At 44.7% G+C, this 21,050-nt stretch overlaps 1 non-coding gene across 1 annotated transcript; it reads left to right on the forward strand.

The window, feature by feature from the left end:
- The first annotated feature begins 12,289 nt into the window (after positions 1 to 12,289).
- Positions 12,290 to 12,471, forward strand: LOC141150737 (U2 spliceosomal RNA). Its single transcript, XR_012246860.1, has one exon. It is a non-coding gene; the product is annotated as a U2 spliceosomal RNA (small nuclear RNA).
- The last annotated feature ends 8,579 nt before the right edge of the window (positions 12,472 to 21,050 follow it).

Genomic DNA, 21,050 nt, shown 5'->3' on the forward strand with positions numbered 1-21,050 from the left:
AAGCCATTTTCCCCGTCGCCACCATTTTCTCACTGCTGCAGCTGCGTGTTAGACGGCACCGCTGTTGCTGTGTGCGCTATACCTTGTTAATTTCAAGCCAATTTTCGCACAAATATACAGATAGCTTGGGAGTAGGGAATAGTTGTGATTGCAGTCCTTTTAAGGACTAGGTTACAGCATTTCCTACGACTTTTATCAGGCAGGTCTGTGCTCTTAAATAGATAGATTGTGGGAGTAAAGACTAATTGTAATTGGAGTCCTTTTCAGGACTAGGTTACATCAGTTCCTATCAGTTTTTGCCAGGCAGGTCTGTGCCAGTGCTGTGCAAGTTTTTTTCACAGCATTTGGCTGAATCTAGCAAAGCTAATCCTTTTTGGCCTATTGCAGAGTGTGTTAGTCAGTGGAGTAGCCTATCTGTGTTGCAAGATATACCACCTGTGTATAGAATACCAATTTTTTTACTGCACCTAGTGAAGTTAAATCTTTTGGGCATAGCATCATTCTATTAGTCCATCTATACTGACCTCCATCAGGTTGCAAACTGAATATAATTTTTTTCTGCATCTAGCTCTGAAAAAATATTTGGGCTTCTAGCGGTGTGTGGGACTTGGTCAATTAGTCCATCTATACTGACCTCCATCAGGTTGCAAATTAAAAATAATTTTTTTCTGCATCTAGCTCTGAAAAAATATTTGGGCTTCTAGCAGTGTGTGGGACTTGGTCTATTAGTCCATCTATACTGACCTCCATCAGGTTGCAAATTAAAAATAATTTTTTTCTTCATTTATCTCTGAAAAAATATTTGGGCTTCTAGCAGCGTGTGGGACTTGTTCTATTAGTCCATCTATACTGACCTCCATCAGGTTGCAAATTAAAAATAATTTTTTTCTGCATCTAGCTCTGAAAAAATATTTGGGCTTCTAGCAGTGTGTGGGACTTGGTCTATTAGTCCATCTATACTGACCTCCATCAGGTTGCAAATTAAAAATAATTTTTTTCTTCATTTATCTCTGAAAAAATATTTGGGCTTCTAGCAGCGTGTGGGACTTGTTCTATTAGTCCATCTATACTGACCTCCATCAGGTTGCAAATTAAAAATAATTTTTTTCTGCATCTAGCTCTGAAAAAATATTTGGGCTTCTAGCAGTGTGTGGGACTTGGTCTATTAGTCCATCTATACTGACCTCCATCAGGTTGCAAATTAAAAATAATTTTTTTCTGCATCTAGCTCTGAAAAAATATTTGGGCTTCTAGCAGTGTGTGGGACTTGGTCTATTAGTCCATCTATACTGACCTCCATCAGGTTGCAAATTAAAAATAATTTTTTTCTTCATTTATCTCTGAAAAAATATTTGGGCTTCTAGCAGCGTGTGGGACTTGTTCTATTAGTCCATCTATACTGACCTCCATCAGGTTGCAAATTAAAAATAATTTTTTTCTGCATCTAGCTCTGAAAAAATATTTGGGCTTCTAGCAGTGTGTGGGACTTGGTCTATTAGTCCATCTATACTGACCTCCATCAGGTTTCAAATTAAAAATAATTTTTTTCTTCATTTATCTCTGAAAAAATATTTGGGCTTCTAGCAGCGTGTGGGACTTGTTCTATTAGTCCATCTATACTGACCTCCATCAGGTTGCAAATTAAAAATATTTTTTTTCTGCATCTAGCTCTGAAAAAATATTTGGGCTTCTAGCAGTGTGTGGGACTTGGTCTATTAGTCCATCTATACTGACCTCCATCAGGTTGCAAATTAAAAATATTTTTTTTCTGCATCTAGCTCTGAAAAAATATTTGGGCTTCTAGCAGTGTGTGGGACTTGGTCTATTAGTCCATCTATACTGACCTCCATCAGGTTGCAAATTGAATAAAAAAAATTTCTGCATCTAGCTCTGAAAAAATATTTGGGCTTCTAGCGGTGTGTGGGACTTGGTCTATTAGTCCATCTATACTGACCTCCATCAGGTTGCAAATTAAAAATATTTTTTTTCTGCATCTAGCTCTGAAAAAATATTTGGGCTTCTAGCAGTGTGTGGGACTTGGTCTATTAGTCCATCTATACTGACCTCCATCAGGTTGCAAATTAAAAATAATTTTTTTCTTCATTTATCTCTGAAAAAATATTTGGGCTTCTAGCAGCGTGTGGGACTTGTTCTATTAGTCCATCTATACTGACCTCCATCAGGTTGCAAATTAAAAATAATTTTTTTCTGCATCTAGCTCTGAAAAAATATTTGGGCTTCTAACAGTGTGTGGGACTTGGTTTATTAGTCCATCTATACTGACCTCCATCAGGTTGCAAATTAAAAATAATTTTTTTCTGCATCTAGCTCTGAAAAAATATTTGGGCTTCTAGCAGTGTGTGGGACTTGGTCTATTAGTCCATCTATACTGACCTCCATCAGGTTGCAAATTAAAAATAATTTTTTTCTGCATCTAGCCCAGCCAATAGTTTTGGCCTAATACCACAGTTTGGCCACTCAGCTCTGCTCGGTTACCATCCATTGTTTTTTTGTGCAAACAACTCCAGAGTTGTGAATTAGTTAACCACCAAAATGAGTGGAAAAAGGCCTGCTGCTGGTGGAAAGGGGAATAGGCGTGTTGGGAAGGGGAAAATAGGTTGTGTCCGTGGGGTAGGTGCAGAAGAAAGACCATCTTCCAGCCAAACTAAAATGTCTACTTCTTTTAGCGGACAATGTGATAAGATCCCTTTCTTACGGCCACGCCAATCGCTACAAATTCCAGATGAGGCACAAAAACAGCAGGTGCTTCAACGGATATCAAGTGCTCCTTTAAGTGGGCTCTCCTCCACATCAACTTCAACATCACAAATACTCCAGTCCTCAAAGGTGTCACCCAAATCGCACTTGCTTCCTCACAGCTCCCAAATCTCCAGCTGCCCGTCTGAGTATGAGGTAGAACAGATGGTTGAGTCTGCAGAGCTGTTTACTCATACTATAGCCTGGGAATCAGAGGTCGACTCCAGCGCTTCTGTGAATCCAGACGAGGAAATGATCTGCACTGATGCCCAGAATCTTTATGAGTCGGATCCAGGACCAGACGCAGAAGGTTCTGACCATAACGTAGACCCTCATTCCCAAACTGTAACTCCTGTTGGTGGAGACAATGAGGAAGACGATGATAAGACTCAAATACCTGATTGGAGCGACAACTTTAGTTTTTTGTCAGGGCAGGAACAGGTTGGCTCTGAGGACGACGGGTGTGATAACGCACAGGGTGATGATGATGAGGTCGGAGATCCCACTTACTGTCAACCCACAGTCAGCCAAGAGATGAGGTCAGCAGAGGAGGTGGAGGAAGATGCTAGTGACGACGAGGTCAGGTTGCGCCTTCCTGGACAGAGACGTAGTACTGGAAGCACGTCAACAACTGCATCCTCAAACACAACTCTGCCTCTCACCACAAGTCGTGGTGGCTCTTCAGGTCGCATGGGTGCTAAGCCTTGCATAGCCTGGGCATTTTTTCAGATCGATAAAGATGACCCAACTCGTGTTATCTGTAACATTTGTCAGCAAAAGCTAAGTAGAGGCCAAAAAATACATAGTTTGAGTACTTCATGCATGAACCGGCACATGGACATGAAGCATAAGTTGCAGTGGGAAGCTCAGTGTGCTACAATGCGGCCTAGCCGGCCGGGCCAATCACCGTCTGCCATATCTTGTGCATCCGCGGCCTCTTCATCCTCTGTGACTGGGGGGACAGCAGTCACACCTGTTTTGGGGCGCAGACCTGCCACCTCTTTACCCGCAACAGCCAGCGTGATTGGCAGGTCATCATTTTCTTTGGAGGTGGTAACACCAGCTGGTGTTGAGCGCTGTCCGACATCGATAGCACCACCTTTGGATCAAGGCAACCTAACATGTCCGCCTGCATCTTCCTCACAGACCGGCAGTTTGCCGGGGACACCCTTATCAACCCCGTCTAAGCACAATAGCCAGCCCTCGGTCCCTCAGATGTGGACAAGTAAAAGACCATTTCCTCCTAGCCATGAGAAAGCTAAGAGGTTGAATTTCACCATCTGCAAGCTCTTGGCTACAGAAATGCTGCCTTTCCGCCTGGTGGACACAGAGGATTTTCGAGACCTTATGTCCGTCGCAGTGCCCCAGTACCAGATGCCCAGTCGGCACTACTTCTCAAAGAAAGGTGTGCCTGCGCTCCACCAGCATGTCGCACACAACATCACCGCTTCTTTGAGAAACTCTGTGTGTGACAGGGTGCATTTCACCACAGACACTTGGATGAGTAGGCATGGACAGGGGCGTTACATGTCGCTGACTGGGCACTGGGTAACTATGGTGACAGCAGGACAAGGGGCTGCTGTCCAAGTCTTGCCGTCCCCACGAGTTGTGCGTCAATCCTCTTTATGTCAAAGTTCCTCCACTGCTTCTGCCTCCTCAACCTCCTCTCGGTCTTCCACCTGCACCCAAAGCCTGTCTGGTCATGCCACAAGCTTTCTAACTGCGCAGAAGGGATCCTGCACACCTCCTTACTATGCTGGCAGTAGGGCTCAACGTCATCAGGCGGTTTTTACATTGAAATGTCTGGGAAATGTGAGTCACACAGCTGAGGAGTTGTGGTCAGCTCTGGAGAACCAATTTCATGAATGGTTGTCTCCACTGGACCTGAAACCAGGGAAGGCCGTGTGCGACAATGCTGCAAACCTGGGTGCGGCCCTTCGCCGGGGCAATGTCACACACGTGCCTTGTATGGCTCACGTGTTGAACCTGGTTGTCCAGCAATTTTTAGCCCACTATCCCAGACTAGATGGCCTTCTGCAGAGGGCACGGTCGCTGTGTGCTCACTTCCGCCGTTCGCATCCCGCAGCTCAGCGACTTACATCTCTACAGAAGTCGTTGGGCCTGCCACTTCACCGGCTAAAATGCGATGTGCCTACCCGGTGGAATTCAACTCTGCACATGTTGCAGCGACTGTGGCAGCACCGACAAGCCCTGGTGCAATACGTTCTGACGTATAGCCTGGGCCAACGAGATTCAGAGGTGGGGCAAATCACGCTGGAGGAGTGGTCTCAGATCAGGAACCTATGCACCCTTCTGCACAGTTTTGAAATGGCGACGAAGATGTTTAGTGCTGACGATGCCATTATCAGCATGACTATTCCGGTGACTTACATGCTGGAGCACATGTTAAACAGAATTCGGAGTCAGGTGGTGGCACAAGAGGAGGTGGAGGAAGTAGAGGAGGAGGAGTTGTATGCGGAAGGGCTAACATCTGCAAGGTCCAGACGGTCGGCAGCACCAAGGCGGCAGGCATGTGAGGGTGGGGGAGATGGTTTTACCAGGGCGCATGGTAGCAGCCAAACTAGTGAGGAAGGTGCAGGAGCCCAGGAAGAAGTGGAGGACGAACTGATGGAAGACTCATCAGATGAGGGAGACCTTGATCACATTTCTGTTGTGCGAGGTTGGGGGGAGAGGACAGAGGAAGGAAGCATGATTGTTACCTCGCCACCAACACAACAGGGACTTGGTGCTCCTGGATGCGCAACACACATGAGTGCCTTCTTGCTGCACTACCTGCAACATGACCCTCGAATTGTGAGAATTAGAAATAATCCTGACTACTGGGTTGCCACACTGTTAGATCCCCGGTACAAAAGTAAATTTGCAGAAATTATTCCTGCCATAGAAAGGGATGCACGCATGCAGGAGTATCAGCAGAGACTGTTGCAGAATCTTACATGTGCTTTTCCACAAAATACCAGTGGTGCACGTAGTGAATCTCACAGTTCCAACTTGCCAACCGTGGGACCGTCAAGAGTTCAGCACTCAAACCGTAACAGAACCACAGTATCTGCTGGTAACATCAATTTTGCGGAATCATTTCACCACTTTTTTAGCCCATCCTTTGCAAGGCCACAGGAGACAAGAAGTCTGACACATAGTCAACGCCTAGAGACGATGGTACAGGAGTATCTCCAAGTAAACATTGAAGCCACGACTGTGTCACTGGACCCTTGCTCTTTTTGGGCTTCCAATCTGGATAAATGGCCGGAGCTAGCCACTTACGCCTTGGAGATCTTGTCATGCCCCGCAGCCAGCGTTCTGTCTGAACGTGTGTTCAGCGCTGCTGGTGGTGTGCTGACAGATAAGCGCACGCGGCTCTCCACTGATAATGTAGACAGACTCACGTTCATAAAGATGAACAAATCATGGATCCGAAACGACTTTTCTACCCCTGTGTCATCCTGGGGAGAGTAAAAGCTTGATGATTGGTTAAAATCACCCTACCAACCGTTTTAAGCTTTCAAATTACTAATCATGTTTATCTGTATCTTGACTGGAAAATAATTTGGGCTTTGTAGCAGTGTGCAGCACTGATCCTATTAGGCCATCTATAATAAGCTTCACCAGATTTAAAATTAAAAATAATTTTTAGCTGCATCTAGCCCGGAAAATAATTTTGGGGCTGCGAGATGCGCAAGACACATAAGTGCCTTCTTGCTGCACTACCTGCAGCATGACCCTCATATTGTCAGAATTCGAAGTAATCATGACTACTGGGTTGCCACACTCTTAGATCCCCCAAACTTTTCGATCAACCTTTTCATTTTAATAAAGACCAAAAAAATGGTCATTTTTGAAATTATAAGCATTAGCAGGTTGTTAGAAACTGAAATCAAACAGTTTTCAACTCAAAACTTTATTCTAGGTGATGTTACATTTTCACATAGGACCCCTTGTTCGAAAGGAGCTTCTGAACTCTCTCGTCCATTGAATTTGTCAGGTTTTGGATGGTTTCTGCTTCAATTGTTTTGCATGAGGACAGAATACCCTCCCAGAGCTGTTGATTAGATGTGAACTGCCTCCCGCCATCATAGACACTCCTTTTAATGATGCTCCAAAGGTTCTGAATGGGGTAGAGGTCAGGGGAGCATGGGGGTCACACCATAAGTTTGTCCCCTTTTATGCCCATATCAGCCAGAGATGCAGATGTTTTATGTGCAGCATGAGATGGTGCATTATCATGCAGAAAAATGATCTTGCTGTGAAATACACGGTTCTTCTTCTTGAACCATGGCAGGAAGTGCTGTTTGAGAAAATCCACATACATTATGGAGTTCATCTTTAGCGCCTTCAGTGATCCTAAAGGGGCCGACAATCTCTCTCCCCATGATTCCAGCCCAAAACATTACTCCACCTCCTCCTTGTTGGCGCTGTAGCCGTGTTTGCGTGGGGTGTCCATCAACCAGCCATCCTCCACTCCATTCATCTGGACCATCGAGCGCTGCACGGCACTCATCCGTGAACAAAACAGTTTTGAAATCAGTCTTCATGTAATGTTTGGCCCACTGGAGCCGTTTCTGCTTGTGTGAAGTGGATAGAGGAGGTCGACAGGATGGCATATGCACAGCTGCAAACCTCTGAAGGACCCTGCATCTTGTTGTTCGGGGGACGTTGGAGGCACAAGCAGCTTCAAAAACTTGTCTGCTGCTATGACAAGGCTTTTTTGCCGCTGCTGTTTCAACCTGACGTAATTGCCTGTAGGAAAGAGTCCTCAATTTGCCCTTATCAGCACGCACACGTGTGTACTGTGAATCAGCTACATACTTCTTGATTGCCAAGACACTTCATCCTGATCATCGCACAATGTTGATTGTAGTCATGCCTTGACCTAAACACTCCACAATTTGTTGCTTCTCAGCAGCCGACACATCCTTTTTCTTTCCCATTTTGGCAGAAAATGTAGGCTGCTTAATAATGTGAGAGAGCCTTCTTAAGTAGTCTTGCCTTTCATTGGACACACCTGCCAAACTAATTAGCACAGGTGTCTGCAATTGCTTACAGTGATATAAAGAGCCCTGACACACATCACCATCAATGAGTTTAACTGAAAAACAAACAAATTCTTCCCTTATCACTCCTAAACACTTTTTGCATAATAATTTGGAACGCGGTGTACATGTGCTTTTCCACAAAACACCAGTGGTTCACGTAGTGAATCTTACAGTTCTAACTTGCCAACCGTGGTCTGTATGGAATTGTTCAATAAAGGGCCCAAAATTAAGATAACATAGATGGGAGAGGTCTCTATGAATAGGAATTCCTAAGTATTTGATACCCTGTGAGGGCCAGGCAAAGGGAAAGTTGGACTGGATGGAATCCTATATGGATTTAGGGAGGGAGACATCGAGGGCCTCAGACTTCGCTGCATTGATTTTAAAATTTTACCATGTAACAAAGTGATCTATTTCAGCCATAACAGCAGGGATGGATATATGTGATTGAGTGATATATACTAGGACATCATCAGCAAATAGAGAGCACTTGTACTCGGTGCCTCCCACCTCAATCCACCTAATATTGGGGTTATGGCGAATTGATGAGAGCAGGTGCTCCGTCACTAGGATGTATAAAAGAGGGGACAGAGGACATCCCTGCCTTGTCCCATTGGTGATTGTGAAAGGTGATGAAAATGTTCTGACGCACCCCCTGGGCCTTGGGACACCCGGAGCCGGACACTTTTTGGTGGATGCTGGTGGTTGTAGTCTTCGTGGCGGCGATCCGGTTCCGTGGCTCAGGGCGGTCAAACCAGTGGCGGAACTATTTATGTGGTTTTGATGTTTAAATGTCCGACTACGCCACCCGTGGATTGCGGTCAGAGTGAACCGCCGCTACAGGGCAGACCGCTAAGGCTGGTGTTGTGGGTGCAGCAGAGCGTAGCATAACTCCCCACGGGAGGAGTATAGCCTCAGGGCAGTGTATGCGGAGGATGGGGGTGATGGTGCAGGGCAGCAACAGTAACGACACGGAGTCAGTGATGCAGTTCAGGGCCTTTACTCACAGTTCTTATTATCCAGACCACGTCTGCAGGTAACGGCTGCCCACGTCGTACTGTGCTCACCAGGTGAGGGGCTCAGACAACTCCCAGATAACTTTGGAGCGCTTCACAGGACCCCCTTTGTGTGTCCTTTGTCTGGCCTTTCTTACCAACACTTCTGTCCGGCTGCCTCGGGCCTCCTCTTGGTAAACTTGGCGCCAGTTTCCCTGACCCTATGTGGTGCCTTCCTAGCGGGTGGAGCAAGGGGCTGCGCCACATAAAATGTCAGAGCCTCCGGTTTCTAGCTGAGGGTCGTTTCCTGCCTCCACTAGTTCGGGGACCGGTCTCCCCCTTTGGCCTGACCCCTCCACGCAGGTGGATTCGGGCGTGCGGTGGCGACTCGCCCGTCCGCACCCCTGGGATCCCTTCATTCCTCGTTCCTGGAGCCTTCTCCGCTCCTCTTCCTTCCTTCTCCCTCTTGCAGGCCTGGGCCTCTGTTACTAGGCCCGCCTCCGGAGCAGAGCTCATGCAGAGCCCCTGCTCCCTGCCACTTCTGCTCAGACTTCTCTGCACTGAACTAAGATGGTGCCCACCTTTTATACTTCCTTCTCAATGCACCCAGGAACTGCTTCCTCCCTGCTCCTGCACTGCAGGGTTCCCCTTCCTCAGTGTTCCCTCCCCCCACTCCAGCCAGGGACAGGGACTGTCGTGCCCATCTCAGGGGCATATTGGTCGCCCTGCCCCACGGCAATGTGGTGTAATGCATGCAGGTGTCGGGTCCTGATCCACACTCCATCCTTATCTGAGAGTGAGATATCACACCTCTGGGTGAGGTGCAATACGTCTGTAGCAACCGAGCCCTCGGTGCTACAGTTCCATTTATCTTCAGCCTAGGTGACGTATTGTGATACAGGGCCGTGATTTTGGCTATAAAAGGGTCCCCTAGACCCCTACCCCAAGCTTTTTAAGAGAATCATATATGGCGTGCCAGGAGACTCTATGGAATGCTTTCTCAGCATCCAACGAGAGTATCTACTTACAAATTTTTAACTGCATCTAGCCCAGGAAATACTTTGTGCCTAGTAGCAGTGTCTGCTAGTCAGCGGATTATCCCGGCTGTTAAGCAAGCTACACCACCTGTAGTTTGGACACTTAATTTTTTCAAAGGAAAAGCTTCAGGACCACGGGATACTTAGTGAAGAGCATCAGGAGGCACCCCAAGGCATAGGGGCTGGGACTGGCACTAGGATGCCTTGCGGTGGACAGCCGAGCTCGATCCTTATAAAAGCTTTTTAACTGCAGCAGCTTTAGTGGACGCTACTGGAGCTGGAATTACGCGGCTGCTGGCATGAGACTTGCCCTCCAATAGATCCTTGTAAATGGATTTAAAGTGTATTCATTCAAATTAGAGGGACAATTTAAATTAAAAAGCTTAGAGCTGCCTCCACCACAGGGGGGCTCTCTCAACCCACCAGCGGACAGGCACCAGTATTGGGAGAGGGGGGCTGGCCGCCAGGGTTCACCGCGGCTCTGGCACAAACCCGGCGACACGGAGGTGGCACGGGCAGGAGCGGACTGGCCGTCTCGGCTTCTCACTTTTTGGATTTTAGAAGGGCATGACATGCCTATATCTGTGTCTCCCCCTCCTTTTACTCCTCCACCTCTTTTCTTTTCGCATGACTATATGTACTTGTCACTTTTCCATGTATTAGTTGTGTCTTCTGAGCAGTTTGTCAGCTTTTGGACACCTTTGAAGGTGTTTTCTATGTGTTTCTATGTGTTTTTGTTTGCCTGCCATTGGTTTTAACGGTGTTCGAAGGTGTTCGACGAACAGTTCGACGAACAGTTCGGCGAACACACGGGTGTTCGACGAACCGAACCGAACTCGAACACTACGGGGGTGGCTCAACACTAGTTGAGAGGGGAGGAAGTAACCGAGATGTGGAGAAAATTAAGTATAGATGGTGTGACTAACAGACAGAGAGATATCGCTTGGATGATATTGCATGACATTTTGCCTGTTAGGGATGTGCAAAAGAAGAGGGATTTAGTTAAATCTGAGGTATGCCCGAGGGATGGATGTGGTTTGAGAGAGCATGTTAGACATATGGTATGGGATTGTGATTTTGCATATGATGTATGGAAGGGTATAGGGGGACTTTGTAAGGAATTGGTGGGTGTAAAGTATGTTAATTGGAAACTTGCTATGTTTGGGATGGGTGCATGTAGTAGAATTAAGGATAGGATTTTATGGTTGTTGGTGGTGTGTGTAATTGAAAGTTTGTGGGATGCGAGGAATTTGTTAGTTTTTAAAAGGAAGAAAATATCAGTTAATGAATGTTTGAGATTGATTCTGTCACGTATGTATGTAATATACCTCTGGGTTCAGGAACGTGGAAGTATTATAGATGCTGAAGGGATCTGGAAGTTTAAAAAGTGGAGGTTTTTAGTAAAGTTTAATTAGTAGTGTATAATGTACCTGATGATAAGGTTTGGTTTTAATTTTGATTATATACCAAGTGTGATGAAAGGCTAAGTGTCAATGAAAGGCTTTTGTAAGTCGATTTGATTGAGCTTATGCTCCGGCCTATCTGATTTGGTAAAGAAAAAAAAAAAAAAAAAAAAAAAAAAAAATCTGTTCTTATCAGTTTAATAAGGCGGTTTTGGATGTTGGCCGCCCTAGTAGATTGATACATTATGCACACTGGGGTTTAGGCGCTTGTTAGTACGCCAGGTGGCTAATATAGTCATCTGGTGGAAAGCATGGCCCCCCAGGATCGACGCCATTGGGCCGGGGAAGATCGAAAGCCCGAAGTGTGAAGTGCCCCAGGAGTGGTGACCCTGGGGTGCCTTAACTCACTGGGATTGGGAACCCCACTTGAGTTTATGGCACATTTGCACTAGCACTTCAATATTTCTTTCTTCACACACACCCTTATTCCGGGCCTTCTGGCCTTAGGATGGGGAATTTTTCAATTCCCGGTCGAAGGTCCGGGCAGTATTATACTGTGAAACCTTCACTATTTATTTAATTTTTTTGTCACTGTGTGTCCACTTTTTCACGTGTGTCCACGTCCTTACTAGGATTTTGTCGGGATGCGGTTCCCTTACGGGTTCCTCTCTTGGCAGGTCTAGGGGGGGAGAGTGTGGCCATCAGGTTCCGCTCCCCCCTGAACCCCCCTGGCTCTCCTCTTTCGGGAGGAGAGCGTTGTTGGCTCCCCTCTTCCGGGAGGGGAGCACAGTCTTTGGCTCCCAGTGCCTTGCACGGGTGAGAACTCGGGCAGGTGCTGGGGGTAAGATTGGGTCGCCTCTGGCTCCGGCTGGAGGTGGCTATTTGTCCCTGTTCGTCGCTGTGGCCTTCTGGCTCGGAGGGACGGGGAATGGTTTGGGGGACCCTTCTCCTTTTGGAGAGGGTTTCAAGAAGACCAGCATCCTAGTGCACTTTTTTTGTGGCACTTGTCACTTTTTTAAGCGCACTCGGGTTTTGTACACGAATTCGGGCTTTCGAAAAAAAAAAAAAAAAATCTGTTCTTATCAGTTTAATATCTGATACGTCCCCTATCTGGGGACCATATATTAAATGGATTTTTAGAACAGGGAGATGGAAAAAGAGCTTGCTCTGTCCACTCCACGCATTGACCTGGTATTGCAGTATCTCCAGGACTGGTGCACCCCTTCTTTAATGCAGTTTCTAAAATCAGAAAGAATTGAATTCAATGCTTTTTGTTCATTTTGCTTGTTTGTCGGATTTTTGGATGGACTCTTTGGCTTTGCTTTTCTTCTCCTCATTGGATTTTTCATGTTAAAAGTTGCAGAAGCCAGATGACAAGCTCATTTTGGTTCAACTTCAGCAACTGTGCATTGCATTGCCATGTACTGTAATGCAATGCTATCTATCTATCTCTTCCTCTTTACTTCCTTTTGGATAAACAGACATATTAGGCAAGCATTTTGGAGCTTTCACCTAAATAACTACAGGTGGTGAGATAAGCTGCACAATATAATTGACCTGTCAGTATATTGTTGCACACACACCATCTATTTAGCAAATGCCCATGTTATCAACAGCAGCCTTTTAAACTCACCTGAGCTAACAGGTATGTGCGCTGGTTACTCTGCTGCGCTTAAAATTTCTTTTTTGGTTTGCTACAATGCCTTTTCTGAAACGATGTCTCCCTCTGCTGGAACACTGACTTCTTTCATTTAATGCCTGCAGACTATAAAAGAGAACCCAACCCAAAAAGTTTGGTTGATTAGTCTGTGGCATTCTTTTAAACTGTAGCTTATGGCGGTCTCTGTGAGCTTCTCAGTGACATTCAGCCATCCAGGTATCCTGCCTGCAGTAGATGGAATGTGGCAATGGAACGCTGGCTGTGCGTGTCATAATAGGCTCTGAGCCTTTACATACCTTCGCACAGCAGCAGCCACCTTCAGTCTGCTGCTGGACAGCCAGCAGCAGCAGCAGGAAAGGTAAGTAATCAGCAACCCTCCTGCTAAGGGTAGACAGCTGCTCGTTCCCCCCCCCCCCCGCCTTAATTGGTTCTCCTCCCTTCCAACGGTGTTGAGGCGGGTGGGAACAGCAGGGGGTGAGGGTGCTGTGTTTAAAGAGGTGTAGTTATGCAGATCTAAAATGCGTGGATTGCAGCAGCAGCAAGCCGAAAAGTGCAGGCATGTAAGGGATCTAGAGGTTGACAACATGTCTTCTTAACGGGAGTCCAGGAGCCCATCTCCACAAATGGACTTTTCAGGATCCTTGGGTGGCACCGTAGTCCGAAACCAATTCTGGTTATCGCTTCTCGGCCTTTTGGCTCAGATCAAGTGTCTGGACATCAGGTTCCTTGAGTGCTAGCCCTCGGCCTTCCAGCATCGCCACTCCGGTGGCTTAAGCTGGATGCTGCTATAGGGGGAGAGTGAGGAGGAAACGGGAAGGCGATTTCCGTGGCTGACTATGGGAGTCAAGCTGAAATTTGCTGGGACCTGGGACCCCCGGGTCAAGAATGGATTTCGCATTGAGATTTCCGAGGAGAAGAAGGGACATTTTTCCATGTCCTACCTGGTGAATGCCATCTTCTATGAAGCATTGAAGATTAAGAAGTCGGACATTCTTTGCCTGCAGGAATTTAGAATTCATGGAAGGTATGTGCTGGTTCTTTCTACTATGGCTGCTTGCCAAAATCTTTATAGAACCTTGAAAGGCCATACTGAGAACTCCCTCCTAGATGGACTCACTTTTACTGTCCTCTATTCAAAGGGGGATGTTCCTGTTGTTGTGTTTATGCACAATCCCTTTATCCCCCAGGAGGACATTACTGTATTCTTGAGGAGGCATTGTACTTATGTGCATTTTTCCCACAAGATCTCGAATGAAGAAGGCTTGTGGACTGGCAAATACAAGTACTTTGTTCGTTTTGCTACAGACCCCGAGGGGCCAGGGGGCATACATTATCCTCCTATGAGTTTCTCTATTGGGAGAGACACTGGTTTCTTGTACTTTCCTGATGCTCCTTTTTTCTGCAGAAGATGTAACAAGTATGGTCATGTCCAGGAGTCCTGCAGGTATCCGCCAACCTGCAGGAGGTGTAACACGTCTGGTCATATGGCGAAAGACTGCAAGAACCAGGTAAAGTGTGATGCTTGTGGTGAGGAGGGGCATGTTCTTAGGCAGTGTCAAGCTAGAACCACTCCTAAGTCTTTTGCTCAAGTGGTCGCGGAGGGGCCTGCTGTTCCTTCGACTTCTACTAGGGTCCCACAAGGGTCCCCTTCCGGATGTCGGGGAGGCAACTGCTCCCCAAGAGGAAGAGGATGGCACTCAGATGGACGATATATTTGAAGATGCCCAGCTTCAGCCTCCTGCGTCAGGAGGCTTTGACATGGTGATTCCAGAGGTGATGTCACCTTTCCCTCCCCAGTTTGGTGTCCGTGGTGAGGGGGAAATGGACTTGTCCAATTCTCCTGTCATATCTTGGTGCAATACTGCTTCAGAGGAGATCGGGGGCGGTGGCCAAGGGGACTTGTCTGCTGTCCGTTTCTCTGATGAGGAGGATCCTGATGTGGTCAAGAAGAAGCCAAGGACTGAGTGTTCATCCATTGCTGCCGTGTGTGATAGCCCGGTGGACTCTCGTGCTTACCCGTCAGATGTATTTTCTCCTGACATTGTTACATTTGGCATTCAGCCAGATGGTAATAGCTTTGCTTTGCTTGATGAAGGTTGAGTTGATGTTTTCTTTCTTTTTTTTTCAGGTTATGTGTGATCCCCTTTAGTTATGCCGCATCATTCTGGATGGGACATTGTGTCCCTTAATGTTAGGCAAATTAGATCTGTTACCCGAAGAACAACAGTTCTGGATTATCTAAAGGGTTTGAGTGCAGAGGTCTATTGTCTACAAGAGTGTGGCATTACTGAATCTCCAGGGGATAAGGACTGGCCTTATGGCCAGTATGTTTGGTCGGGGTCCAGCTTTAACAAAAATGATGGTGTGGGGATTTTAGTTGGTAATAAGAATATTACTATTGATAGTTACACGGTTGTGGAGGTGGGTCGCTGCATTATTGTTTTTTTGAGTTATAGGGGGTGGAAGGTTAGAATGATTAATTTATATTGTCCTACTAAAAAAGAGGAGCGGCTTGCTCTTCTTGAGAAATTGAGTTTTTTTCTCCCTGGAAAAATTCCTACAGTTTTTGTTGGTGACTGTAATTGTGTCACAGAAGGTAATGTGGACATTACGGGAAAAAAGTTATCTCAACTTATTTCTGATTTTTCTTTCTTAGACCCTGCAATACTTGAGTATGGCATTCCACCACCGCCTACATATTATGCTGACCGTGGTAATATTTCATCGAGGATAGATAGGATGTTATTTTCCAAAAATATGGTTTGTTCAAGTTATGTTCAACATAAGGTACCTTTTTCTGATCATGAGTGTTTGCGTGGAGTTTTTAGTGCGAATGGGGACATGGTGTTTGGGGGTGGGGTTTGGAAATTGAATACGAGGTTGTTGGAGGATGAGGAGGTGATGAGTGAGTTGGAGAAAAGGTATGCAAGTTGGAGGTGGCGTAAGCGTGATTTTGGTAGTGTGCTTGAATGGTGGGATTGGGTGAAATTACAGTTAAAAACTTTCTTTAAAAAATGGGGCTACAAAAAAGCTGCCAGATATCGTAATAGATTTAATGACTTAAGTAGACGGATTGATTGGTTGCGTGGGTGTGTTAGGAAAGGAATGGATATGTCTGATCAGCTTGAGGTTGCTAAAAATGAGTTAAAATGTCTTCTGGATGAAAAAGGTAAAGAGATTATTTACCGTACCAAGTTAGAGCATTTGGAAAAGAATGAAAAGTGCACCAGGTACTTTTTTAAAAAAATGAATGGAAGGAAGTTGGATTTGAGTGAAGTGGTAGGTGAAGATGGATCTAGTGTGGTTGGGAAGAATGTGTTGAATGAGGTGAATGGCTTCTATAGTAAGTTGTACGATGAGAAATGGATTGATCCTGGACTTGTGTCGCATGTTTTGAGTGGTATGGAGAAGAGACTTGGTTCGGATGAATGTGATGCTTTGTGTGAGGATGTTATTTTGGATGAGGTGAGGAATGTTGTTATGAGTGCTAAAAAGAATAAGACGCCTGGGAAGGATGGGTTGCCTGTGGAGCTGTATGTGAAAGCTTGGGAGTTTTTGGGTAAGGACTTGACTGAGGTTTGTAGGTATATGTGGATGAATGGTGTTTTGTGTGACAGTATGAAAGAGGGTATAGTGGTTCTTGTGTTTAAGAAGGGTGAGAAAAAGCGTTTGGAGAACTGGAGATCCATATCATTGCTTAACGCTGATTATAAGGTCTACAGTAAATTGTTAGCAAATCGTATGCGTGAGGTGATTGGTAGGGTTGTGGAGGATGACCAAGTGTGTGCCGTGCCTGGTCGGAGTATAAGTGATAATTTGTTATTGTTAAGGGATATGCTTGGGGATTGTAAGACTAGAAAGCAGAAGTGTATGGTGTTAGCAATTGATTTCGAAAAGGCTTTTGATAGAGTTTCGCATGTGTTTCTGTTTAAAGTATTGGAGAGGATGGGTTTCCCTAGGGTTTTTCTGAATGGAGTTAAGTCTTTATATGATTATGTGTCAAGTGAGTTTTTAGTGAATGGATGGTTGTCTGACAAAGTGATGATTAGGTCTGGTGTAAGACAGGGGTGCCCTATGTCCCCTGTCTTGTTTGTATGTGTGATTGAGCCTTTGCTGTGTTTAGTGAGACGTGAGAAAATGATGAGAGGATTGTTAGTGCCTGAGAGTGGTGGTAAGTATGGCTTCAATGAGTAGGGTGAGGTTGCTTTTGGATTTTTTCTGTGGTGCATCAGGTTTTAGAGTTAACTGGACTAAGTGTAGTTTCAAATGCTTTGGAGATGACAGTATTCGTATGGAAGGTGTTAAGTATGAGGAGAGTGCAATTAAGATTTTAGGGGTATTTTTCAATGATGATCTGAAAGGAAATGAGAGTTGGGACGAGTGTGGTATGCGTGTTGAGCGAAAATTGAATTTTTGGAGAATGAGAGATCTTTCTTTGCGGGGCAAAGTTCTAGTTATCAAAGCAGTGATCTCACCCATTCTGCTTTTTGTGGCCATAATTTTTCCATCCCCTTTTAGGAAAGTGAAGAGAGTTGAGAAAATGATTTTTTCTTTTTTCTGGTGCAGCAAGATGGAGAAGCTGAAGAGGGAAAGCTTTTATAAGGCCTGCCAGCATGGTGGTTTGGGATTTCCTAATGTTGAGGTTTTTTTAGGGCTCCATTATATTAAGACGATTGTGGTATTGTTGGGTAAAGGTAATAAGGGTGCATGTATGGCAAGTTATTCTGCAGGATGGATGTTGTATGGGTTAGGTTGGAGAAAGAGGGATGCGAGAGTGCCTGTGTCTTTTAAGTGTCCGGTGTGGTATGAGGTGATTGAGAAGTTTGTCAAGAAGTATGATTTGCTGAGTGTGCCGGTGGATGAGTTTAGAATGACTAAGAGGGTGTATAGGAAATTGTGTGCTAGAGATGAGCGTTGTTCTACTCGAACTGTTCGCCAATCTCAAATTCGAGCTGTTTTGGGCGGTGTTCGAGCCGTTCGGCGAACACGAACAATTTGATAAAAATTCGGCTGTTCGAGGTTATGTTCGATAACTGTTCGTGCACCAAAATCATAACTGGATTTTTTCTCAGTAATGATGAAAATTAATGTTAATACGCAGTTTGAGTGTACAGCGGGGTGGGGGGAGGGGCAGGGGATGGATCTCTGCAGGAACAATGAAGATCTCCATTTTTTTTTCTCTTTCCCGCATTTGCAGTGGGGAGGTGCAATCTGTCAGCCTATCAGCAGCGCACACACGGAGCGAAGTGCTTTTTTTCACACAAGCAAGGGTATGTGTCATTGGCAGTGTATGTCACATGTCCTTGCCCTATAAGACCAAGCCATTTTCCCCGTCGCCACCATTTTCTCACTGCTGCAGCTGCGTGTTAGACGGCACCGCTGTTGCTGTGTGCGCTATACCTTGTTAATTTCAAGCCAATTTTCGCACAAATATACAGATAGCTTGGGAGTAGGGAATAGTTGTGATTGCAGTCCTTTTAAGGACTAGGTTACAGCATTTCCTACGACTTTTATCAGGGAGGTCTGTGCTCTTAAATAGATAGGTTGTGGGAGTAAAGACTAATTGTAATTGGAGTCCTTTTCAGGACTAGGTTACATCAGTTCCTATCAGTTTTTGCCAGGCAGGTCTGTGCCAGTGCTGTGCAAGTTTTTTTCACAGCATTTGGCTGAATCTAGCAAAGCTAATCCTTTTTGGCCTAATGCAGAGTGTGTTAGTCAGTGGAGTAGCCTATCTGTGCTGCAAGATATACCACCTGTGTATAGAATACCAATTTTTTTACTGCACCTAGTGAAGTAAAATCTTTTGGGCATAGCATCATTCTATTAGTCCATCTATACTGACCTCCATCAGGTTGCAAATTAAAACTAATTTTTATCTGCATCTACAGTACCTCTGAAAAAATATTTGGGCTTCTAGCTGTGTGTGGGACTTGTTGTATTAGTCCATCTATACTGACCTCCATCAGGTTGCAAACTGAATATATTTTTTTCTGCATCTACCTCTGAAAAAATATTTGGGCTTCTAGCTGTGTGTGGGTCTTGTTCTATTAATCCATCTATACTGACCTCCATCAGGTTGCAAACTGAATATAATTTTTTTCTGCATCTAGCTCTGAAAAAATATTTGGCCTTCTAGCAGTGTGTCGGACTTTCTCTATTAGTCCATCTATACTGACCTCCATCAGGTTGCAAATTAAAAATAATTTGTATCTGCATCTACAGTACCTCTGAAAAAATATTTGGGCTTCTAGCTGTGTGTGGGACTTGTTGTATTAGTCCATCTATACTGACCTCCATCAGGTTGCAAATTAAAAATAATTTTTATCTGCATCTACAGTACCTCTGAAAAAATATTTGGGCTTCTAGCTGTGTGTGAGACTTGTTGTATTAGTCCATCTATACTGACCTCCATCAGGTTGCAAACTGAATATATTTTTTTCTGCATCTACCTCTGAAAAAATATTTGGGCTTCTAGCTGTGTGTGGGACTTGTTGTATTAGTCCATCTATACTGACCTCCATCAGGTTGCAAATTAAAAATAATTTGTATCTGCATCTACAGTACCTCTGAAAAAATATTTGGGCTTCTAGCTGTGTGTGGGACTTGTTGTATTAGTCCATCTATACTGACCTCCATCAGGTTGCAAACTGAATATATTTTTTTCTGCATCTACCTCTGAAAAAATATTGGGCTTCTAGCTGTGTGTGGGTCTTGTTCTATTAATCCATCTATACTGACCTCCATCAGGTTGCAAACTGAATATAATTTTTTTCTGCATCTAGCTCTGAAAAAATATTTGGCCTTCTAGCAGTGTGTCGGACTTTCTCTATTAGTCCATCTATACTGACCTCCATCAGGTTGCAAATTAAAAATAATTTTTATCTGCATCTACAGTACCTCTGAAAAAATATTTGGGCTTCTAGCTGTGTGTGGGACTTGTTGTATTAGTCCATCTATACTGACCTCCATCAGGTTGCAAATTAAAAATAATTTGTATCTGCATCTACAGTACCTCTGAAAAAATATTTGGGCTTCTAGCTGTGTGTGGGACTTGTTGTATTAGTCCATCTATACTGACCTCCATCAGGTTGCAAATTAAAACTAATTTTTATGTGCATCTACAGTACCTCTGAAAAAATATTTGGGCTTCTAGCTGTGTGTGGGACTTGTATTAGTCCATCTATACTGACCTCCATCAGGTTGCAAACTGAATATATTTTTTTCTGCATCTACCTCTGAAAAAATATTGGGCTTCTAGCTGTGTGTGGGTCTTGTTCTATTAATCCATCTATACTGACCTCCATCAGGTTGCAAACTGAATATCATTTTTTTCTGCATCTAGCTCTGAAAAAATATTTGGCCTTCTAGCAGTGTGTCGGACTTTCTCTATTAGTCCATCTATACTGACCTCCATCAGGTTGCAAATTAAAAATAATTTTTATCTACATCTACAGTACCTCTGAAAAAATATTTGGGCTTCTAGCTGTGTGTGGGACTTGTTGTATTAGTCCATCTATACTGACCTCCATCAGGTTGCAAACTGAATATATTTTTTTCTGCATCTACCTCTGAAAAAATATTGGGCTTCTAGCTGTGTGTGGGACTTGTTGTATTAGTCCATCTATACTGACCTCCATCAGGTTGCAAACTGAATATATTTTTTTCTGCATCTACCTCTGAAAAAATATTGGGCTTCTAGCTGTGTGTGGGTCTTGTTCTATTAATCCATCTATACAGACCTCCATCAGGTTGCAAATTGAATATAATTTTTTTCTGCATCTACCTCTGAAAAAATATTTGGCCTTGTAGCAGTGTGTCGGACTTTCTCTATTAGTCCATCTATACTGACCTCCATCAGGTTGCAAACTGAATATATTTTTTTCTGCATCTAACCCAGCCAATAGTTTTGGCCTAATACCACAGTTTGGCCACTCAGCTCTGCTCGGTTACCATCCATTGTTTTTTTGTGCAAACAACTCCAGAGTTGTGAATTAGTTAACCACCAAAATGAGTGGAAAAAGGCCTGCTGCTGGTGGAAAGGGGAATAGGCGTGTTGGGAAGGGGAAAAAAGGTTGTGTCCGTGGGGTAGGTGTTAAAGCAACAGTAACATCTGCAGAAGAAAGACCATCTTCCAGCCAAACTAA

This window comes from Phyllobates terribilis, unplaced genomic scaffold (genome assembly GCF_046119375.1).
Source record: "Phyllobates terribilis strain yellow unplaced genomic scaffold, ASM4611937v1 Scaffold_5__5_contigs__length_657084704, whole genome shotgun sequence".
NCBI classification, from domain to species: domain Eukaryota; kingdom Metazoa; phylum Chordata; class Amphibia; order Anura; family Dendrobatidae; genus Phyllobates; species Phyllobates terribilis.